This window comes from Sciurus vulgaris, assembly GCF_902686455.1.
Source record: "Sciurus vulgaris genome assembly, chromosome: 12".
Lineage (NCBI taxonomy): Eukaryota > Metazoa > Chordata > Mammalia > Rodentia > Sciuridae > Sciurus > Sciurus vulgaris.
The window spans coordinates 34,045,620-34,065,301 of record NC_136473.1 but is presented as its reverse complement, the minus strand read 5'-3'; positions in this window follow the sequence as shown (position 1 = coordinate 34,065,301).

Sequence of the window (19,682 nt, the reverse complement as noted above, 5' to 3'; positions counted from 1 at the left end):
TTTCAGGTTACTCCACTTCTTCTACCTGTTTTACCTCTGGTTTAAGTGAGTCTTTGAGGCTTGCAACAAAAGCATCATTATAGACATAACCAAATGACTTGTTGAGCTTAATAGAGTAACAGGATAAAATGAATTCCTTTCTCATCTGGCCTGTGGGGAGTTAAACTCCAGAAAGTTTTAGGCCTTGTATTCTTGCTTTTCTTGTAGGCTGGGCCATGCTCCCTTTAAGAACGAATGATGGGGGAGATCTAAGATGGCAGATTAGAGGGAGTCTGCATTCATTGTTGCTCCACAACTCCAGTTTCAAGCAGAGGATATCTGTTTCTTGGTGAGGCAGTTTTTGCTGCTTATCGATCCCCTTGTGTTTACCCCATTTGTCTGCTGTGATGACCTACAGTCTGCCAGCATATCAATGCCTTTTTTGAGTGCAGATTGCTCACTGTAAGGCATCTATCATTCGCCATTTGCCTGCCTCTCGCATGTCCATCACCTGCCTTACACCTATCCATCACCCAACACATGAGATTCACATCCTGATCATCCAACAAAAGTCAGCAAATGGATTGCCAACTGCCAGTGGAGCACCAGCTGCCTGCTGTTGCCTGGAAGTTCTCTGTCACAGTATCTGCAGGTTTGATTACACGTGGCTGCCGCCATTTTGAGACAACAGCCAGGCCCATAGGACCCCTGGCCAGACTGACTGAGCCCTGTCTCCAGGATCCCTCAGCCCAACTGATCACTCCCTGCCTCTGGGGCCCTCACATTGACTGACTGCTCCCTGCTGCCAGGACCCCCAGACCAACTGACTGCACCCTATCACTGGGACCCCAGACCAAATAATTGCACCCGGTCTCCAGGATCCCACAACCACACCAAACACACAAGACCTCCAGGACCCCTGCCTGACCAACTGCATCCCGCCTCTAGGACCTCCAGCTGACCACATCCACACCCTGAGCTGCAGCTCCCCATTTGCCAATACATTTGGAAGCCAGAGTGGCCATCTTGTATAATCCTGGAGGCCGTAGCTCCAATCTTTAGGTGGGGCAAATCCCCTCCTGAGATGCCTGCTGGAGGCCTGAAGCTCATTGTCAGGCTACTGAACGCTGGGAGGTTTCATTACTATATGACTGTTATACTGTAGATTTTCTTTTTTCTCCTTATTGAAAAAATTTAAGTTTTTATTTCTTTACTTTTCTTGCTCTCTTTTCCTTTTGTTTACCTGTTCCCTCAGAGTCTCTTTCTCCCTTTTTCACATGCTAACATCCAATTTCTTTTGATTACACTCTCACCCTTTCTATTATCTAGAAATTCTCTATATTCTTTTCTTATCCCATTAACAAACACATTCTACATCCCTCTGCATCCTCTTTGTCCTCCATTTGAAACTTCAGGCCTTATTGCAAATCTTTTTTTTTTTTTAATGAAGATAATATTTGAAAACATTCTGTTTATTATGACAATTTTGTTATTATCCTCATAGGGGCTATTTGGTCTAGGATTGCATAGTGTCTGAATTGGGCACTGCTAATATTGATCTCCCCTTAAAGAAAGGGTTTCAGAAACCTATAGGGCCACTATAAGCCTATAGGGGGAATCTGCAATACCCCAGATCTGCACTACTAGAGGGGAAGATACATGAACGAAATGAAAAAACAAGGGAAGAAAATGATCCAAACAAATCTAGATTCTATATTAATAGAATCCAATGACAGTATGTTAGAAGAAATGTCAGAAAAGGACTTCAGCTTATACATGATTAAAATAATTTGCAAAGCAAAGGATGAGATAAGAGAGCAAATGCAGGCAATGAATGATAATACCAATAAGCTGAAAGAACACCTGCAGGAAGCAAAAGATCATTTCAACAAAGAGATAGAGATTCTCAAAAAAAAAAAAAAATCCTGAAATCCTTTAAATGAAGGAAACAGTAAACCTACTAAAAAACTCAATGGAAAGCATCACCAAAAGACTAGACCACTTGAAAGACAGAATCTTAGACAATGAAGACAAAATATTTAATCCTGAAAATAAAGTTGCCCAAACAGAGAAGATGGTAAGAAATCATGAACAGAATCTCCAAGAACTATGGGACATCATAAAAAGAACAATTTAAGAATTATTGGGATTGAGGAAGGCACAGAGATACAAACCAAAAGAAAGAACAACCTTTTCAATGAAATAATATCAGAAAATTTCCCAAACCTGAAGAATGAAATGAAAAATCAAATACAAGTGGCTTATAGAACACCAAATGCACAAAATCACAACAGATCCACACCAGGGCACATTATAATGAAAATGCCTAACATTCAAAATAAAGATAGGATTTTGAAGGCTGCAAGAGAAAAGCATCAGATTACATATAGTGGAAGACCAATATGGCTAGCAGCTGACTTCTTAATGCAGACTCTAAAAGCTAGAAGGGCCTGGAACAACATATTTCAAGCTCTGAAGGAACATGGTTGCCAACCAAGAATTCTATACCCAGATAAACTAACCTTCAGATTTGAAGATGAAATAAAATCCTTCCATGATAAACAAAAATAAAAAAAATTTACAAGTAGAAAGCCTGCACTACAGAATGTTCTCAACAAAATATTTCATGAGGAGGAAAAGAGAAAAACCACTCAAAGGAGAAAACAAGCCAACTTAAAAACCAAAAATGAGCCAAATGTCTGTGAATACAAATTGTATCTCAATAATAACCCTGAACGTTAATGGCCTCAACTCATCAATCAAAAGACATAGAATGGCAGAGTGGATTAAAAAGAAAGACCCAACATGTGCTGCCTGCAAGAGACTCATCTCATAGAAAAAGACATCCACAAAATAAAGGTGAAAGGATGGGGCAAAAACCTAGCATGCACATGGACTCAGTAATAAAGTGGGGGTTTCCATCCTTATATCATATAAAGTGGACTTCAAGTCAAATTTAGTCAGAAGGGATAAAGAAGGACATTTGATACTGTTTAAGGGAACCATAAATCAGGAAGACATAATGATAGTAAATATTTATTCCCCAAATAATGGTGCATCCCTGTACATCAAACAAATCCTTCTCAATTTTAGGAATCACATAGACCACAACGCAATAATTCTGGATGAGTTAAATGCACCACTGTCACCACTAGATAGATCTTCCAAACAAAATCCAACCAAAGAAACATAGAACTCAATAACACAATCAATAACCTAGACTTAATAGACATATATAGAATATTCCATCCATCAACGAGCAGATTCAATTTCTTCTCAGCAGCACATGGAACCTTCTAGAAAATAGACCATATGTTATGCCACAAAGCAGTCCTTAGGAAATGCAAAAAAATTGAGATACATCCTTGTGTTCTATCAGATCATAATGGACTGAGAGTAGAAATCAATGACAAAATAAAAAACAGAAATTACTCCAACACCTAGAGACTAAATAGTATGCTACTGAATGAAACATGGATAACAGAAAACATCAGGGAGGAGATAAAAAAATTCTTAGAGATCAATGAGAATGACAATACAGCATATCAAAATCTCTGGGACACTATGAAAGCAGTACTAAGAGGAAAATTCATTGCATGGAGCGCATTCCAGAAAAGAATGAAAAGACAACAACTAAATGACCTAACATTACAGCTCAAAGCCCTAGAAAAAGAAGAATAGAATAACAGCAAAAGTAGTAGAAGACAGGAAATAATTAAAATCAGAGCTGAAATCAATGAAATTGAAACAAAAGAAACAATTCAAAAAATTGACAAAACAAAGAGTTGGTTCTTTAAGAAAGTAAACAAAATAGACAAACCCTTAGCCACACTAACAAAGAGGAGAGAGAAAACTTAACTTGCTAAAATTCCTGATGAAAAAAGAAACATCATGACAGACACCACTGAGATACATAACATAACGGGATGCTACTTTGAAAATCTATATTCCAACAAAATAGAAACTACCAAAGACATTGAAAATTTCTAGAGATATATGCTCCTCCAAAAATGAACCAGGAGGACATACACAATTTAAACAAATCAATATCAAGCAATGAAATAGAAGAAGCCATTAAAAATCTACCATCCAAGAAAAGCCCAGGACCAGACAGATTCTCAACTGAGTTCTACAAGACCTTCAAAGAAGAACTCATTCCAATACTTCTCAAAGTATTCCAGGAAATAGAGAAAGAGGGTACCGTACCAAACTCATTCTATGAAGCTAATATCACACTCATACCCAAACCAGGAAAAGACACATCAAGGAAAGAAAATTTTAGATGAATATCCTTGATGAATATAGATGCAAAGATCCTTACCAAAATATTGGCAAACCGTATCCAAAAACATATTAAGAAAATCGTGTACCATGATCAAGTGCAGTTCATCCGTGGAATGCAAGGATGGTTTAACATCCATAAATCAATAAATGTAATTCATCATGTCAATAGACTTAAGGATAAGAATCATATGATTATTTCAATTGACACAGAAAAAGCGTTCAACAAAATATAACACCTCTTCATGCTCAAACACTAGAAAAAGTAGGGATTGTAGGAACATACCTGAACATTGTAAAGGCTATTAATGCTAAGCCCATGGCCAACATCATTCTTAATGGAGAAAAACTAAAACAATTCCCTTTAAAAATGGGAACAAGACAGGGATGTCCTCTTTCACCACTTCTATTCAACATTGTCCTCGAAACTCTAGCCAGAGCAATTAGGCAGACTAAAGAAATTCAAGGGATACGAATAGGAAAAGAGGAACTTAAGCTGTCACTATTTGCTGATGACATGATTCTATATTAGAGGATCCAAAAACCTCCTCCAGAAAACTTCTAGACCTCATCAATGAATTCAGCAAAATAGCAGGCTATAAAATCAACACTCATAAATCTAACACATTTTTATATGCAAGCAAGAAAACAGCTGAAAGGAAAACGAGGAAAACAAATCCATATGCAATAGCCTCAAAAAAATAAAATAAAATAAAATACTTGGGCATCAATCTAACCAAAGAGGTAAATGATGTCTATAATGAAAACTACAAAACATTGAGGAAAGAAATTGAGGAAGACCTTAGAAGATGGAAAGATCTCCCATGTTCTTGGATAGGCAGAATTAATATTGTCAAAATGGCCATACTACCAAAAGTGCTATACAGATCAATGCAATTCCAATTAAAATTTCAATGACATACCTTACAGAAATAGAGCAAGCAATCATGAAATTCATCTGGAAGAAAAAGAAACCCAGAATAGCTAAAGCAATCCTTAGTAGGAAGAATGAAACAGGGGGCATCGAAATACCGGAACTTCAACTATGCTACAAAGCAACAGTAACAAAAACAGCATGGTATTGGCACCAAAATAGACAGGTAGATCAATGGTACAGAATAGAGGACACGGACACAGACCCAAATAAATACAATTTTCTCATACTAGACAAAGGTGGCAAAAATATGCAATGGAGAAAAGATATCCTCTTCAACAAATGGTGCTGGGAAAACTGGAAATCCATATGCAACAGAATGAAACTAAACGCCTCTCACCCTGCACAAAAATCAACTCACAGTGGATCAAGGACCTTCAAATCAGACCAGAAACCCTGCATCTTATAGACAAAAACTAGGTCCAAATCCTCACCTTGTTGGCTTAGGATCAGACTTCCTTAACTGGACTCCCATAGCACAAGAAATAAAGCAAGAATCAATAACTGGGATATATACAAACTAAATAGCTTTCTCTCAGCAAAGGAAACTATCAGCAATGTGAAGAGAGAGCCTACAGAGTGGGAGAATATCTTTGCCACTCATACTTCAGTTAGAGCACTAATTCCCAGAATATATAAAGAACTCAAAAAACTCTACACCAAGAATACAAATAACCCAACCAACAAATGGGCTAAGGATATGAACAGACACTTCACAGAAGATCTGCAAGCAATCAACAGATATATGAAAAAATGTTCACCATCTTTAGTAATAAGAGAAATGCAAATCAAAACTACACTAAGATTCCATCTCACCCCAATTAGTATGGCGATTATCAAGAATACAAGCAACAAAAGGTGTTGGAGAGGATGTGGGGAAAAAGGTACACTCATACATTGCTGGTGCATATGCAAATTAGTACAGCCACTCTGGAAAGCAGTGTGGAGATTCCTTAGAAATCTTGGATTGGACCCACCATTTGACCCAGCTATCCCATTCCTAGGCCTATACCCAAAGGACTTAAAATCAGCATACTACAGAGATACAGACACATCAATGTTCATAGCTGCCCAATTCACAATAGCCAGCCTGTGGAACCAACCTAGATGTCCTTCAATTGATGAATGGACAACGAAACTGTGGTATATATATACAATGGAATATTACTCAACTATAAAGAATAATAAAATTATGGCATTTGCAGGCAAATGGATGAAATTGGAGAATATCATGCTAAGTGAGATAAGCCAATCTCAATAAACCAAAGGACGAGTGATCTTGCTAATAAGCAGATGACACATAATGTGTGGTGGGAAGGGGGAAGAATGGAGGAAGGAGGGACTGTATAGAGGGCAAAGAGGGGTGAGAGGGGTGGGGGGCAAGGAAAAAATAACAGAATGAATCAAACATCATTACCCTATGTAAATGTATGATTACTCAAATGGTATGCTATTACTTCATGTACAAAGAGAAACAACATGTATTATTCTGTTTACAATAAAAATAAATTTAGAAAAAAAGAATGAATGATGGATCTGTCCACAGCTATTGCTGGGTGGACATGTGTCCGCATGCATGCCTAGGACCTTAGGTGACAGTGGGGACTTTGACACATGTATGGACTCGGTCACATGGTAGTGTGCACTGTGTAAATGTGGGTGTGACAGTGGGAGTATGGGCCACAGTCCTTTCATCGCAGCCAGCCACCCTCCATATCCCCAACACCCTCTGGCTATGGGTACTTGTTTCTTCTGACTCCATCTGTGTGATGCCTGGAACTGCCCTAAGCACTGGACACCCTTCCTAATATTTGGTCCTATGCATTTCAGCCTCCTCTTCTTTGTAGATAGCAGCTGTTCTAGGGACAGCATCCCCTGTCTCATTCCCCATTCAGTAAATATTTGCTGACCAATTACCACATGCCAAATAATGTACCAGGTGTTAGAGATTCAAAGCAACTCAAATAAGATGAGGAGACTGCAGGCTGGTGAGGGCCGTGGAGTGTGCCAAGATTTTTCTAAAATCTGGCACAGATTCAAATGTGATGGATGCCAGTGGTAACACTGCTCTGACCTATGCTGTCTACAGTAAGAACACATGCACAGCAGCAAATCTGCTCATGCACAAGGTGATCATTGAAGCAAAAATACATGGTATATTTTGATCCACTTTATTTACAATTATTTGAGATTCATTTCTTTTAACATTGATACAGAGGGAAAGTCAATATTTATCCTTTAAAAGAAGTATTGGAAGTTACAGTTTCCTTTAAGGTAATTAAAGTAAATGCTCATTAAAAGAAGGGAAATGGTGGATTTAATTTTTTTCCAGTAAACTTGTGAACCAATTTTTTTCCAATAAGTATAAAACAGTGTAGGAGAGCAGAATTTGCCTTGGAAATGTGCTTCAACTCTGTGTGTGAGTGTGTGTGTGTGTGTGTGTGTGTGTGTGTGTGTGTGTGTGTGATGCTGGGAATAAAATACAGGGGTGTTCTAACACTGCCCACATGACAGTCATATTTTTTCATGGTTTGTAATTATTTTTAATTTGCTTCTTAAATTTGTTCTTTGTAGTGATACATGAGAGAAAAATGTATTTTGACATATCTTATGTACTGAAGAGCAGTACACTTTTAATTTTATTTGAGACAGGGTCTTGCTAAAATGCCCAGAGAGCATTTAAAGTTTTTAGTCCCTTACACAAAGCTATTCAGTAGCTGGTACATCACGAGCACTTCCCTGTACCCAGTCTGGAATCGGGCTTGATTTCAAAATGCAAACCAAAAAAAGACTGTGATAAGCAAGCAGAATTTCATTACTGTTGACAAGTTCTATAATGACTTATTTGTAAGTGGTTAGTCTCAATTAGGGAAAAAGGCAAGTAAAAGAAATGTGAAATAAACCTGTGTGAAAGTTACGTAGTTGGGAAATGGGAAAAAAGGATCTGGTTGACTTTTGGAAACCATTTCAGTTTGTATTTGAACAGAGTCTTTTCCCATTTGTGGAAAATAAGAATTCCTTGTTTGTGAATGAAACTTTCAGACTTGGAAACATGCACAGAGATTCATTTTAGGAGGAGTCAGATGTTAGGTTGAAGAGGTGCTACAGAAGAGGGATGAATAGATAATTGACTGAAATTATCCGTTTCTTGCAGAAGAAGCCACCTGTAGAAGAGTTTAAGCCCTTCTCTGAAATGTGTAATGCCTTATTGGGATATGGGAGAGATTTTCATTTTTATTTTTGATAGCATGAGAGTAATGGCATTATTACTAAACTGGTTTCCATTTTTCCTCTGCCTGAAAAAATTATGAAGTGTTTTCTGTACATGACTATCTTACACATAACTGAAATGAAACTTAATTTTATCATTTAAGAGCTCCCTGAAATTAGAGCTCCTTGAAACTCTAATTCCCAAAATATTAGTTATTCCCACCAATGATTTTTACCCCATAGGCATTAAGAAATGTTAGATTCCTTTCTCACTGGATGTAGAATGTACCATTTTGTAATATTTCAGAAACAGATGATCAAATAATCTTTCTGTTCTGGAACAGTACTTGTGGGAAAGTAAGTATGCTTCAGAGTATAGAATGAGAAACCCTGCTGTGAAGATGAGCATCTAACTCAAATATTCAATAGAAATACTTCAACATTTTATTACTAAATATTATGGTTCTTCTTTCTCCAAGTCAAAGATAGAGTACCCCTGCTCTCAAACAGGTCTTGGTTCAGGTGTGGAGTGATCATATTAGTCCATAGTACCATGGCAAATGGAAGTTTTCTGGAGTCAGTCAGTGTTTCCAGCAAGTTGTGGAGGTAACTGAATGTCATTTTGTCACCATAGGCAGGGGAGGGCCATCTCAAAGGGAAGGTGCAGCATTTGTCAAAGTGCAGTGATCTAGGAGGAAGAGCTACTGTGTGTTTTCTCTCTTTATTATAAATTCATTTTCATGTGGTCCTTTATAAGATTTTCAGTTCAATTGTTACAGTATACACCTGTGTGAATCTAAAGTGTTTCTGTTTTCTTACAGGACAGCCTCACTGCACTATTATTTGCTGTGAATGAAAACAAACAGCAAATGGCAGAATTCCTAGTGGACATGGGAGCAAACATCTGTGCAACTGATCACCTCAGAAGGTACAGGCTTTTACTTTTCCTCTGCTTCTTTTGAACTTAGTGATGGTGTAAAGCAGTAAGAATACATGAGTCAGAAATGTTCCATTAATGGGAAGAAGTTGATTATCTTACAATGTTTAGGACATCATAAAAACTTTCACAATAAACCATCAGTCATCAATTATTAAGACACAACAACAGTACACATTATTCTTATACCATTTCAGTGAGGAGTGATTTTTTGTTATTTACCATCAGATTTTGTTGGCACTATGCTCTTCTAATTCGTTAACGGAATTTCTTAGTATTTTTATTAGCTTTGAAAATTGGTACTTTTCATTTACATTTTGGGTGAGTATTAAATTTCCCATCCTTGTCTTCTGAATTTTAAACCTCTGCTTCTTTTATACTTGACCTCAGAATTCTACATGAGGTTTAAAGCAGTGTTACAAATCATTTTGTCTTTTGGATGCTGTTTGAATTAAATTGATTTTCATGAAAAAGATTGATACTCAGGTGTCTTTATAGGACATGTAATTGATGTTATCTGCTGGTGTTCCTGTTTTTCTTTTTGGAGTCTTAACAAATTTTGATGTTCTTCTTAATTGGAATGGTGAGATTTAAGAAAAATGGCCCAAACTGGTTAATCTTTTGCTTCCCTTGAGAAAAATCATACTGTTTTGACAAAGGGATAAGTTATAGTCATTCAATTTACATGAGACTGGGTTTACTTGTTAGTTTTTACATAAGAGTTGTACTACCTTAGTAATATTATCTTTCAACAAATATGTTTCCTGATGTGAAAGGGATGATAATATATTCCTGTGACGTGGTCATAAGTTTTATACAATAGCATGTTTATAGCCTAGTATATTTTTATCAACATCATTAAATGAAACACCTATGACCAGAATTATGAAGAATATTTTCACATTAATATTTTAATATATTTTAATAAGCATACTCATTATTTTTTAAACATATTATCAATGTATTAATACTATCATTACTATTCCAATTTTAGTCCTGAAGTTCAGTTTTATTTCTTAGATTTTCAGCTGTTTATGAATTACAGCACAGGACTGTATCCTAGGCAAATAGTAGAAAATCATTCTCTTCAATTCATCTCTATTTCAAATAAATGAATTCAGCATAGTCCACCAAAGGACATTAAATTAGAAATTCTACACTGTATGACCTGAGTGAGTCAAGACACTTCCTGTATTCTCCTTTTATCCCTGAAGATCTTGTACATAGATGAACCCTGAAGCCCTCTAGAGGTTTGTTGCTGTTAGCATGTGCAAATGGTTAATGTTATAGGGACAGGCAAGATATGAAACTAGTAGTATAGATCAGGTAGGAGCTGTTTGAATAATTTCATTAGGGTTCCTGAGTTGAAATTATCTTTCTGCTATTTTAGAACATCCCTCATGGTTGCTGAGGGACACAAAAGCAAAAGAATAGTCAGTCTGCTGCTTCAAAAAGGAGTTGACATGGTTTTGGAAGATTGCTCCGGTAGGGCTGCATTGTCCTATGCAGTCAATCTCAGTGATAACCTGTGTTACATGAAATGCTACTTAATATTGAAAGGAGGTTTAAAGTCATTACAAGAATTGCATCTTCTACATCAGATTTCAGCTGCATTCTGGTAGTTCTGGTAATTTGGCAAAGCAGCCATGATACCAAGAATACTAGAAAAAGAGAAGTCAGATGCTTCAAAAGTTATAGTTTTCTTTCTGAACTTTTTCCCATCCAAGAGCTAGGGTTTGAAACTAGGGACTCAGGCATGTTAGGCAGGTTCTCTTCTACTGTGCAGAACACCCAAGTCCTACCTCATGACTTTGAAGACCTTATGGTTATGAATCCCAGTATCATCCATTTCAAGTAGAACCCCTATACATGGGATTCCAAGAGTGTCACCTATTTGATGTTAAATTAGATAAATGTAACAAGAAATCTTGTGAATTTCCTGTTAAGAGGAAATTAAATTTGTTGTTTAGAGAAGGTAACTTTAATCATATCCCCCTAATTTTTTCTAGAAGCTGAGACTATCCTTTAGTCAAGGAAAACAATCCTTTTTCACAAGTAGGGTAGAAAAGGATATCATTATCACTCCTTTGATACTGCTGTTTCTATTATACTCTTGAAATTTTCTTTTGTATTCAGGTAATAAATAACCTCTACTGCCAGGTTGCCCTAACTGATCCAGACCCCTTACTGTTCATGGTAATGCATGCATAGACTTAAACACTTTATGAGTCATGTTCATTTATGCTTACTCATCATTCCCAAAGTGGCATCACATGCATTGGCATCTGGACCTCTATTTTTAGCCACATATAGTGAGGAAACTGACCTTTCCTACTTACTGTCAAAGTTATGTGGAGCTGACAAATTATTTGGGACTTTCATGGTGAGTTATGCTATGAGGCATCATTCTAAACCTTCAGATAGGTTCCAAAATTGTTGCAGGAAGTGATCATCCCTGTGTTTCTTCTCTGCCCCCACATCTGCACCCAATGAGCCTTTCCATGTGTTGAGAACTTTTTCTTTAGTCATGGGAGGAGCATATCTTCTTTCCCTGGGGTGGGTTACATCATTCCATTGTCCCTCAAGTGATCATTTTCCTGTAGTAATGAAACTCTCCCAATGGTATATATCCCTCAGGTTCTTCGAATATTTTAAAATTAGCCTCATGAGGAGGACATGGAGCACAGTTTTCTGAAATTGAAGAAAACTTGGATTTCAGAGAGGTAAACTTCATCATGTTTCAGTACTATTTCCATAGAAAGCAGGGTTTTGTGTTCCAAGTCACTGGAGGTCAATGCGAAGATTAAGCATCATTCTAACAAAGAGCTCCTGGTTCAGAGTTTGAATAGGTAGGGAAGGAGTAGGAATAGTCCAAGTCATGTCTCAACATTCATTATTTTTCTGCCCTGGGTATGATTGATTGATTGATTCCATCATAGGTGATAATTAATCAATTTAATGGATGATATATTTGTAAATAAATTGGTTTGCCTATTATTACATAACTGACTTCCCTAAAATTCTAGATTCAAAGATAGCTGATGACCCAAGTTAGGACTTGATGTTTTCTGAGTATTTCAATATTGGAGCCTGAGGGAAAACACAGTTTGATTCATGTTTGCAATTCCTATATAGTTCAGGATAGGGAACAAATTATTACATTGCTTTCCTTTCTCTGAGCATTGTTTTATAACATCCCATGCAATCTCCAACCTGGTGAAGTGAAGCAGTAAAATTCATATTGTTAAAAGAAAACTTAGGGAAATTACTTGTTTAACAACAATAGGCTGGTGCTTAGAAGCTGGAACTTCTAAGTTCAGGGTACTTTCCAGTCCCAGATGTCATGGATAGCTTGACCTCAATGAAAGTACCAGTATCATGTGCCAAGCCATAAGGTCTTTGATTTACATATGTCTCACTTTCCCTTTTTGTCCTTTCATTGCTATCTTTAAAAAATTTGTTCATTTTAGTAACTTGAAGTGTATGTTATAAAGTTCTGTTAATAGATCTGACTATGTAATCCAGTCTTAAGAATTTGATATATTTGCTAAATGTTTTCCAGATCAGTATTAAAATAGTAATTTTATTTATTACTTTTATTTATTACATGTCAGTATAGAAATAGTTCTTGCATATAAAAAAAGGTGAAATGTTTCAAAATTAATACCCAGGTAAGACCCTGAACAGGAATTACTCTTTCTTAATAACTTTTATGTACAGATGTATGTATGTATGTATGTGGTGATGAGGATTGTGAAACCAGTGCCTCACACGTGCTAGGCAAGCACTGTGCCACTGAGCCACAACCATAGCCTAGATATTTTGGTTCTACTGACCTAGGTAAAAGTGGAAGTATAACAATATTTAAACCACCTAAGAGCAAACTAAAATATCAAAGAATGAATTATATTCTTGTAAATATGAACCAATGGTTTTTTCAATGGTTTTTAATTCAGTATGACCTAAGAACATAAGGTTTAAAATTTGTAAGCTAAAACAGTATTTTCTAGAGTAAATATCCAATTTTTAATTCTATTCCTGAAATCCTGTATTTCTTCAGATCAGTAAGAAAGAGTTTTATGCATTGCACTTTCTCATTAGTTTCATATTAGCCAATTATATTCCATGGAAATCAAAAGTTCCTTTTAGTTTTCACAGTAGATATATTAAAATTAGTGAATAGATACTATGACACCATTACCTATACTACAGACCAAGTGATTTGTGTCATCACAACAGGATGAAATATTCTATGAATTTTATGGATCATTCTTTTCTTTAAGAGTACAATCAAACTTGTTTAGTGTATTTTCAAGATGTTTAAATTAGGAACTAATATACATATTCTATCTTACTCAACTTTAACTATTTCAGATGTTATGGTGACTAGGTCTTGCTGTAATATATAGGGACTTTAGCATCAGTAGGTATCTTTTTAAAATTTAATCACTTCTTTTTTGTGGGTCTCAAGCATCAATAATTTAGGTGAAGGTTAAAGTTAATTTGTTTGAGAAAAATATAAGTAGACCTTAGACTTGAAAGTGTGTTTTTCTTTTTATAGCTTTATAAAGACTTTCAGTTTATAAGTATTCTAGGTTGCATATTTTAACTAAAAGTGTATGGATTTGTCAGCAGAAGCCCTCACAGGAATGACATCAGAGGAAGAGCAAACAAGAATTGATGTCTGTGAAATTAATCAGCTAAAGGTATATTTTCAATGAATTTTCTGCTTTAATCATGTTTTCATAATAAAGATAAGGCCAAAGGAAATTACTGTTCATTTTTGCCCTCTAGAATCAAAAGATCACATTTAATATTAAAACCCTTTTAGTGAGTTGTCAAGTTAAAACATTCTTTTTTAAAATTTATTTATTTTGATTCATTGTAAACAAATGGGGTACAACTTGTTTCTCTGGTTGTACATGTAGAGTCATACCATATATGTAATCATGTACATATGTACATGTACCCTATGTATATAGGGTAATGATGTTTGTCTCATTCTGTCATTTTTCCTTTCCCCCCACCCTCCCACCCCTCTTTTTCTTCTATACAATCCATCCTTCTTCCATTCTTGCCTCCCTCCAATCCCCCCCATTATGTATCATCATCCGCTTATCAGAGAGATCATTCATCCTTTGTTTTTTTGTGATTGGCTTATCTCACTTAGCATGATATTCTCCAACTTCATCCATTTGCCTGCAAATGCCATAATTTTACTCATCTTTACGACCGAGTAATATTCCATTGTGTATATATACCACAGTTTCTTTATCCATTCATCTATTGAAGGGCATCTAAGTTGGTTCCACAATCTAGCTACTGTGAATTGAGCAGCTACTTAATGCCTTTATAGCCCAAGTTCATCCTTGGAATGAAGGCATTACTTTCTCTGTCTATTGGATGGGCTTCTGTTTGTCTAACATTATTACAAACTGAAGAGAGCCCCTGGTAATTTGAGTCTCAGGTTGTGGAAAATATTCTCATAATCCCATAATCTTTGCTTTTAATTATCTGAGGCTTTCTGTCATTTGTCCAAGTGGCCTATGAACAGGGAAACCAATGCAGTCCTATGCCCCATGGTCTTATTAATCAAGATTAGTTCAGAGGTGGTTGGTAAAGAGTTGTTACTTGCTCAAAGTATTTTGTTGTGTTGATTTAGAGAAAAAACATTTTCATTCAAGAGAACAATGGGAAGAGAATGAGAGAGTGAGACAGAGTGAGTAGGGATAGAAAAATGTATTTCAGTTTAAGCACCCCAACTAGTATTCTAAACATTTGTTGTGATTTCATGGTTCTAGATTTTTATGTTTTGTCAAAATATTGGAAGCATAGTTCCAGGATGACTTTAGATATTTAAAAACTAGTGGGGTGGGGGTCTGTGGGCCAGGTGTGAAGGTAGGTAATGGGTTTGATGGTAAAGCTGCAAGTGGCGCAGCTGGATTGTGGGAAGGCGACTAAGCCATTTGTCAAGTCAGAAGGACCTCACTGACCATGTCCTGGAGGCCCACCTTTCCTGAGCCAGGTGGATCAGGATCCTACTGGTCGATGCTGAACCTGTGTGCCTGGCCAGGTGGGTCTCTTGGCCAAACAATAGCTTGGCATGCAGGGCTACAGGCTGATAGTGAAGATAAGGGTCTATCAGGCAGAGCAGTGGGCCTGGTTGGAAGACTGGAGGGTTGGGAGACTGGGGAGCAGGGGGCCTACTAGTGATGAAACTGGTAGGTCCTGAAGACTCTGGGACCAGTGGGTGTTAGACCTGTTACTTGCTCAAAGTATTTTGTTGTGTTGATTTAGAGAAAAAACATTTTCATTCAAGTGAACAATCAAGAGAACAATGGGAAGAGAATGAGAGAGTGAGACAGAGTGAATAGGGATAGAAAAATGTATTTCAGTTTAAGCATCCCAACTAGTATTCTAAACATTTGTTGTGATTTCATGGTTCTAGCTTTTTATGTTTTGTCAAAATATGGGAGGAAGTCAGGAAAACAAATATTTATGCTGCCACACTTTTCAAAAATCACCAGTCTCATGGGTTTTGTCTATTTTTTTCCTTGATTTATCTGTTTACATGATTTCGTTACATCATGTAATACAAAATCATGTTGCCATTTGAGCATTCCAACTAATATTCTATACATTTTTTGTGCTTTCATAGTTATAGATTTTCTTTTTTTGTCAAAATATTGAAAAAATACTTCCAACATAACTTTAAATATTTAAAAACAACTATATATACTTCCATACTTTAAAAAAAATCACCAGTCTCATGCATTTTTGAATCAGCTGTTTATATAGTGTTGTTTTAAAAAGATGGGAAAGTTTAGACATGCGTGGTTTCATCACATTAGGAGCACACACCCTCAGTCAAACATTTGGTACATGACCCCAAGTTAGAAGACAAGGTCTGAGGTACACTGAGTTTTATAGATAGAAACACAAAAACAAAGAACAACCATTCAGACATATTATGTAAAAGATAACTAGATGAGGCTTCCTATTGTCCTCCAATACATTCAATTACTAAATTACACATGTAATGTATCTGATGGGATGAAATTTATCAGACTGATGAAATTTCCATCCCAGCATAATGGAATCAATGGAATCATTTCCTTAGGTTTTTTTTTTGTTTGTTTGTTTTGTTTTGGTTTGGTTTTTTTCCCCATAAAATGCTAGGTCATGACACTGAGGAGCATGAAAGGGATCATTTAAACTTTCTTGGTTTTTCCCATATTGTAAGCAGAATATCAGGCTAGAGTTGGTATATATTTCCACATCCTCAGGCTATATGATTTTATTGATAGTAATTGATTGCAAAATCAGAAAACAAGTTCATTTTCCAGTGTTGTGTATTAGCAACACCAGTTTGACTCTGTCCCTCATTCTGTTGTAACTTTGACCTTAAACTTCAGTGACAATCATCCCCATTTTTAAAACCCCAGAATCCAAATGAGAAGAGTGTTAAACGCAGTGGTGGAAAGAGTAGCTTAGTGCAGAAACAGGAATTCTGCCTATATAGTTCCTGAAGCCCCATGAAGTCATGTTCTCTAATCTTCCTGTTGAATGTTAGATCAGGTAATAAAGACAGAAGAGGACAATCCTGTTCTTCTCTTTTTTCTTCTGCTACTCACATGGGGATTGAAAACATTAAGTGGTCAAGAAAGGATGAAATTAAAGCATAGTATGAACAATGTCCCTTTTTACATTTTGGAATGTGGTTTCTTTCACTAAATGAGAAATGAAGCAGAATCTATAAAAATTTCATTGGAGAGTAATTAGAAAATTTATCACCTATTTCCCTTTTATGTAAAAAAAACATGACAATTCAGCAAAGCCAGGTTCTAATCTCAAGGAAAACAAAAATGTGACTTTTGTTGAAAACTACCATCTCTCACTATCAAATCTTCCTGAAATAATGAAGAACAATGCAGGGGACCTGGAATTAAGGAAACTGAAACCCCAGAGGAGATATGGGATGGTAGTGGTGCTTCTGTTGATGGTCCTGATGGACTAATTCAAAAACCCAATCAACAGTAGTCAACTCTTGAGCAGAAAGGAGATAATAATCAGTAAGATTATGAAAATATTTCCTAGTAGAAACTAGTTATTAACAATTATTAAAATGAATTCTAACTTGGGCTATATTTATGATTGTCAAATTTTATGCCATCATTAGAGCTAATCATCATTGCATAAGTATCAGAACACAGTGGCCAAACAGGGAGGTACCAGTTCTTTAATTATATTAACAAGTAGTTTAACTACATTGATAAGTAATTAATAATGTTTTTATGCACTGCTGGTAAATGGAATTTGAAAAACCTGCTTGAAGAGTGATTTTGGAGCATGTACCAAAATTTCCAGTTTATCATTCTTTACTTTTAGAAGCTTCACTTCTGGAACTGAATCCTTCCAGGTCAGAAAAATGTGACTTTGAATTATTATGTGCATGCATATGATAAGGGTGTTTATTATATATTATATACTAAAATGGGTGACTGCATTTTAGATACATGAAAGATAATATATATGCTAAGAATATATAAAAATGTTGGGGGAAACCTATCAACATTTCATAATGGGTGTGTCATAGTGTAAATCAGAAATTGGAAAATCTTTTGGCAAAAACTCAGGTAGTTGGTATTTTCTGCTCTGTGGATTATTGGGTCCTATGGATGTGGCCACATTCCTCCCAACCTGAGCGTATAAGGGCTGTGCCATTCCTCAGCAGCAAAGTGCTTGGACAGCATACAGGTTGCCTCCAGTTGGATCACCAGCACCACAAATCCCCTCTCCCCAACCACAGATCTTTTCATTTATAAGGAATGTGCTGTATTTGACCCACAGACAGTATTTTCTTGACCCTTGCCTCTATTGAGATGGTCATGAGTTTCCTGTTCTCAATTCTGTTTAAGTGGTGAATCATGTTTCTTGATTTTCCTTATGTCAAATCATCCTTGCATCTCTGTGAGGAAGTTTACCTAAACATGGTGTATTATCTTCTTACTGTGCTTTTGAATGCACTTAGCAGGGATTTTGATGTGTAGTTGCCTTTCCTTTGTGCATCTTTGACAGATTTTTGTATCAAGTTATGGTTTCATGCAATGTATCTGGGAGTGTTTCCCCCCCTTTTAATTTCATGGAATAATTTGAGAAATACTGGTGTTATTACTCTTTTAAATATCTGGTAGAATTCATCTGAAAATCCACTGGTCCTGGCTTTTCTTTGCTGTTAGGCTTTTGTTTTTTGTTTTGTTTTTGCAGTACTGGGGATTGAACTCAGGGCCTTGTGCTTGCGAGGCAAGCACTCTACCAGCTGAGCTATCTCCCCAGCCCTGCTGTTAGGCTTTTAAATGTGGTTTCAAGCTAGTTAGTTGATATTTGTCTGTTTAGGTTTTCTGCCTTTTCCTGGCTCAAAATGAGCAGATAATGTGTGTCTAGAAATTTGTCAATGTCTTCTAGATTTTTCCAGTTTGTTAATCAACATTTCCATAATGGTTTCTAATGACCCTCTGGACTTCAAAACTGTCTGCGCTGCTATCCCCTTTCTCATCTATGCCATTGTGGATTTGTACTTCGCTCTCTTTCTTTGGTTAGTTTGGCTATGTGTTTACCAATCCTTTTTATCATTTCAAGTATTCAACTCCCTGTTGTTTTGTTGCTTTGTATTTTTCCCAATTTTATTATTTTTAGCTCTAATCGTTTTTGACCCATGTCTTCTACTGATTTTGCAGTTAGTTTTTCCTTTCCTAAGGTATTGAAGTGTAGTTTATGAGTTTACTTATTTGGACAAGGTGTAGAGTATGAGTTTACATATTTGGACCTACTTTTTAAAAATATAGGTACTCAGTGGTAAACACTTTCCATTAACAGTTTTCATACTGTCTAAAAAATATTGATTGGGGGCTGGGGATGTGGCTCAGTTAGGTAAGTGCTTGCCTGGCAAGCATTAGGTCCTGGGTTCAAATCCCCCATCACCAAAAAAAAAAAAAAAGAACACTGTTGAGGTATTATTGGTTTTATGTTTTCTCTTATTGCTTCAAAGTATATCTTTATTCTTTTATCCATTCTTTACTTCATAGAGTATTGTTCAAAATCCTTATGTTAATATGGTTTTAATGATTTTTCTTGATGTGGAATTCTAAGTTAATTTTATTATAATCTGATAGTACATGTGGGATTATATTATTTTTTTGTGTTAGCTGAGACTTACATTGTGAGATAATACAAGGAGAGTTTTGTTGGGTATAGGAATCTGACTGGAAATTGTTTTCTTTTAGATCTTGAAATATCTCATTCCAGGCCCTCCTTTATTTTAGGGTTGGAGTTGAGAAGTAA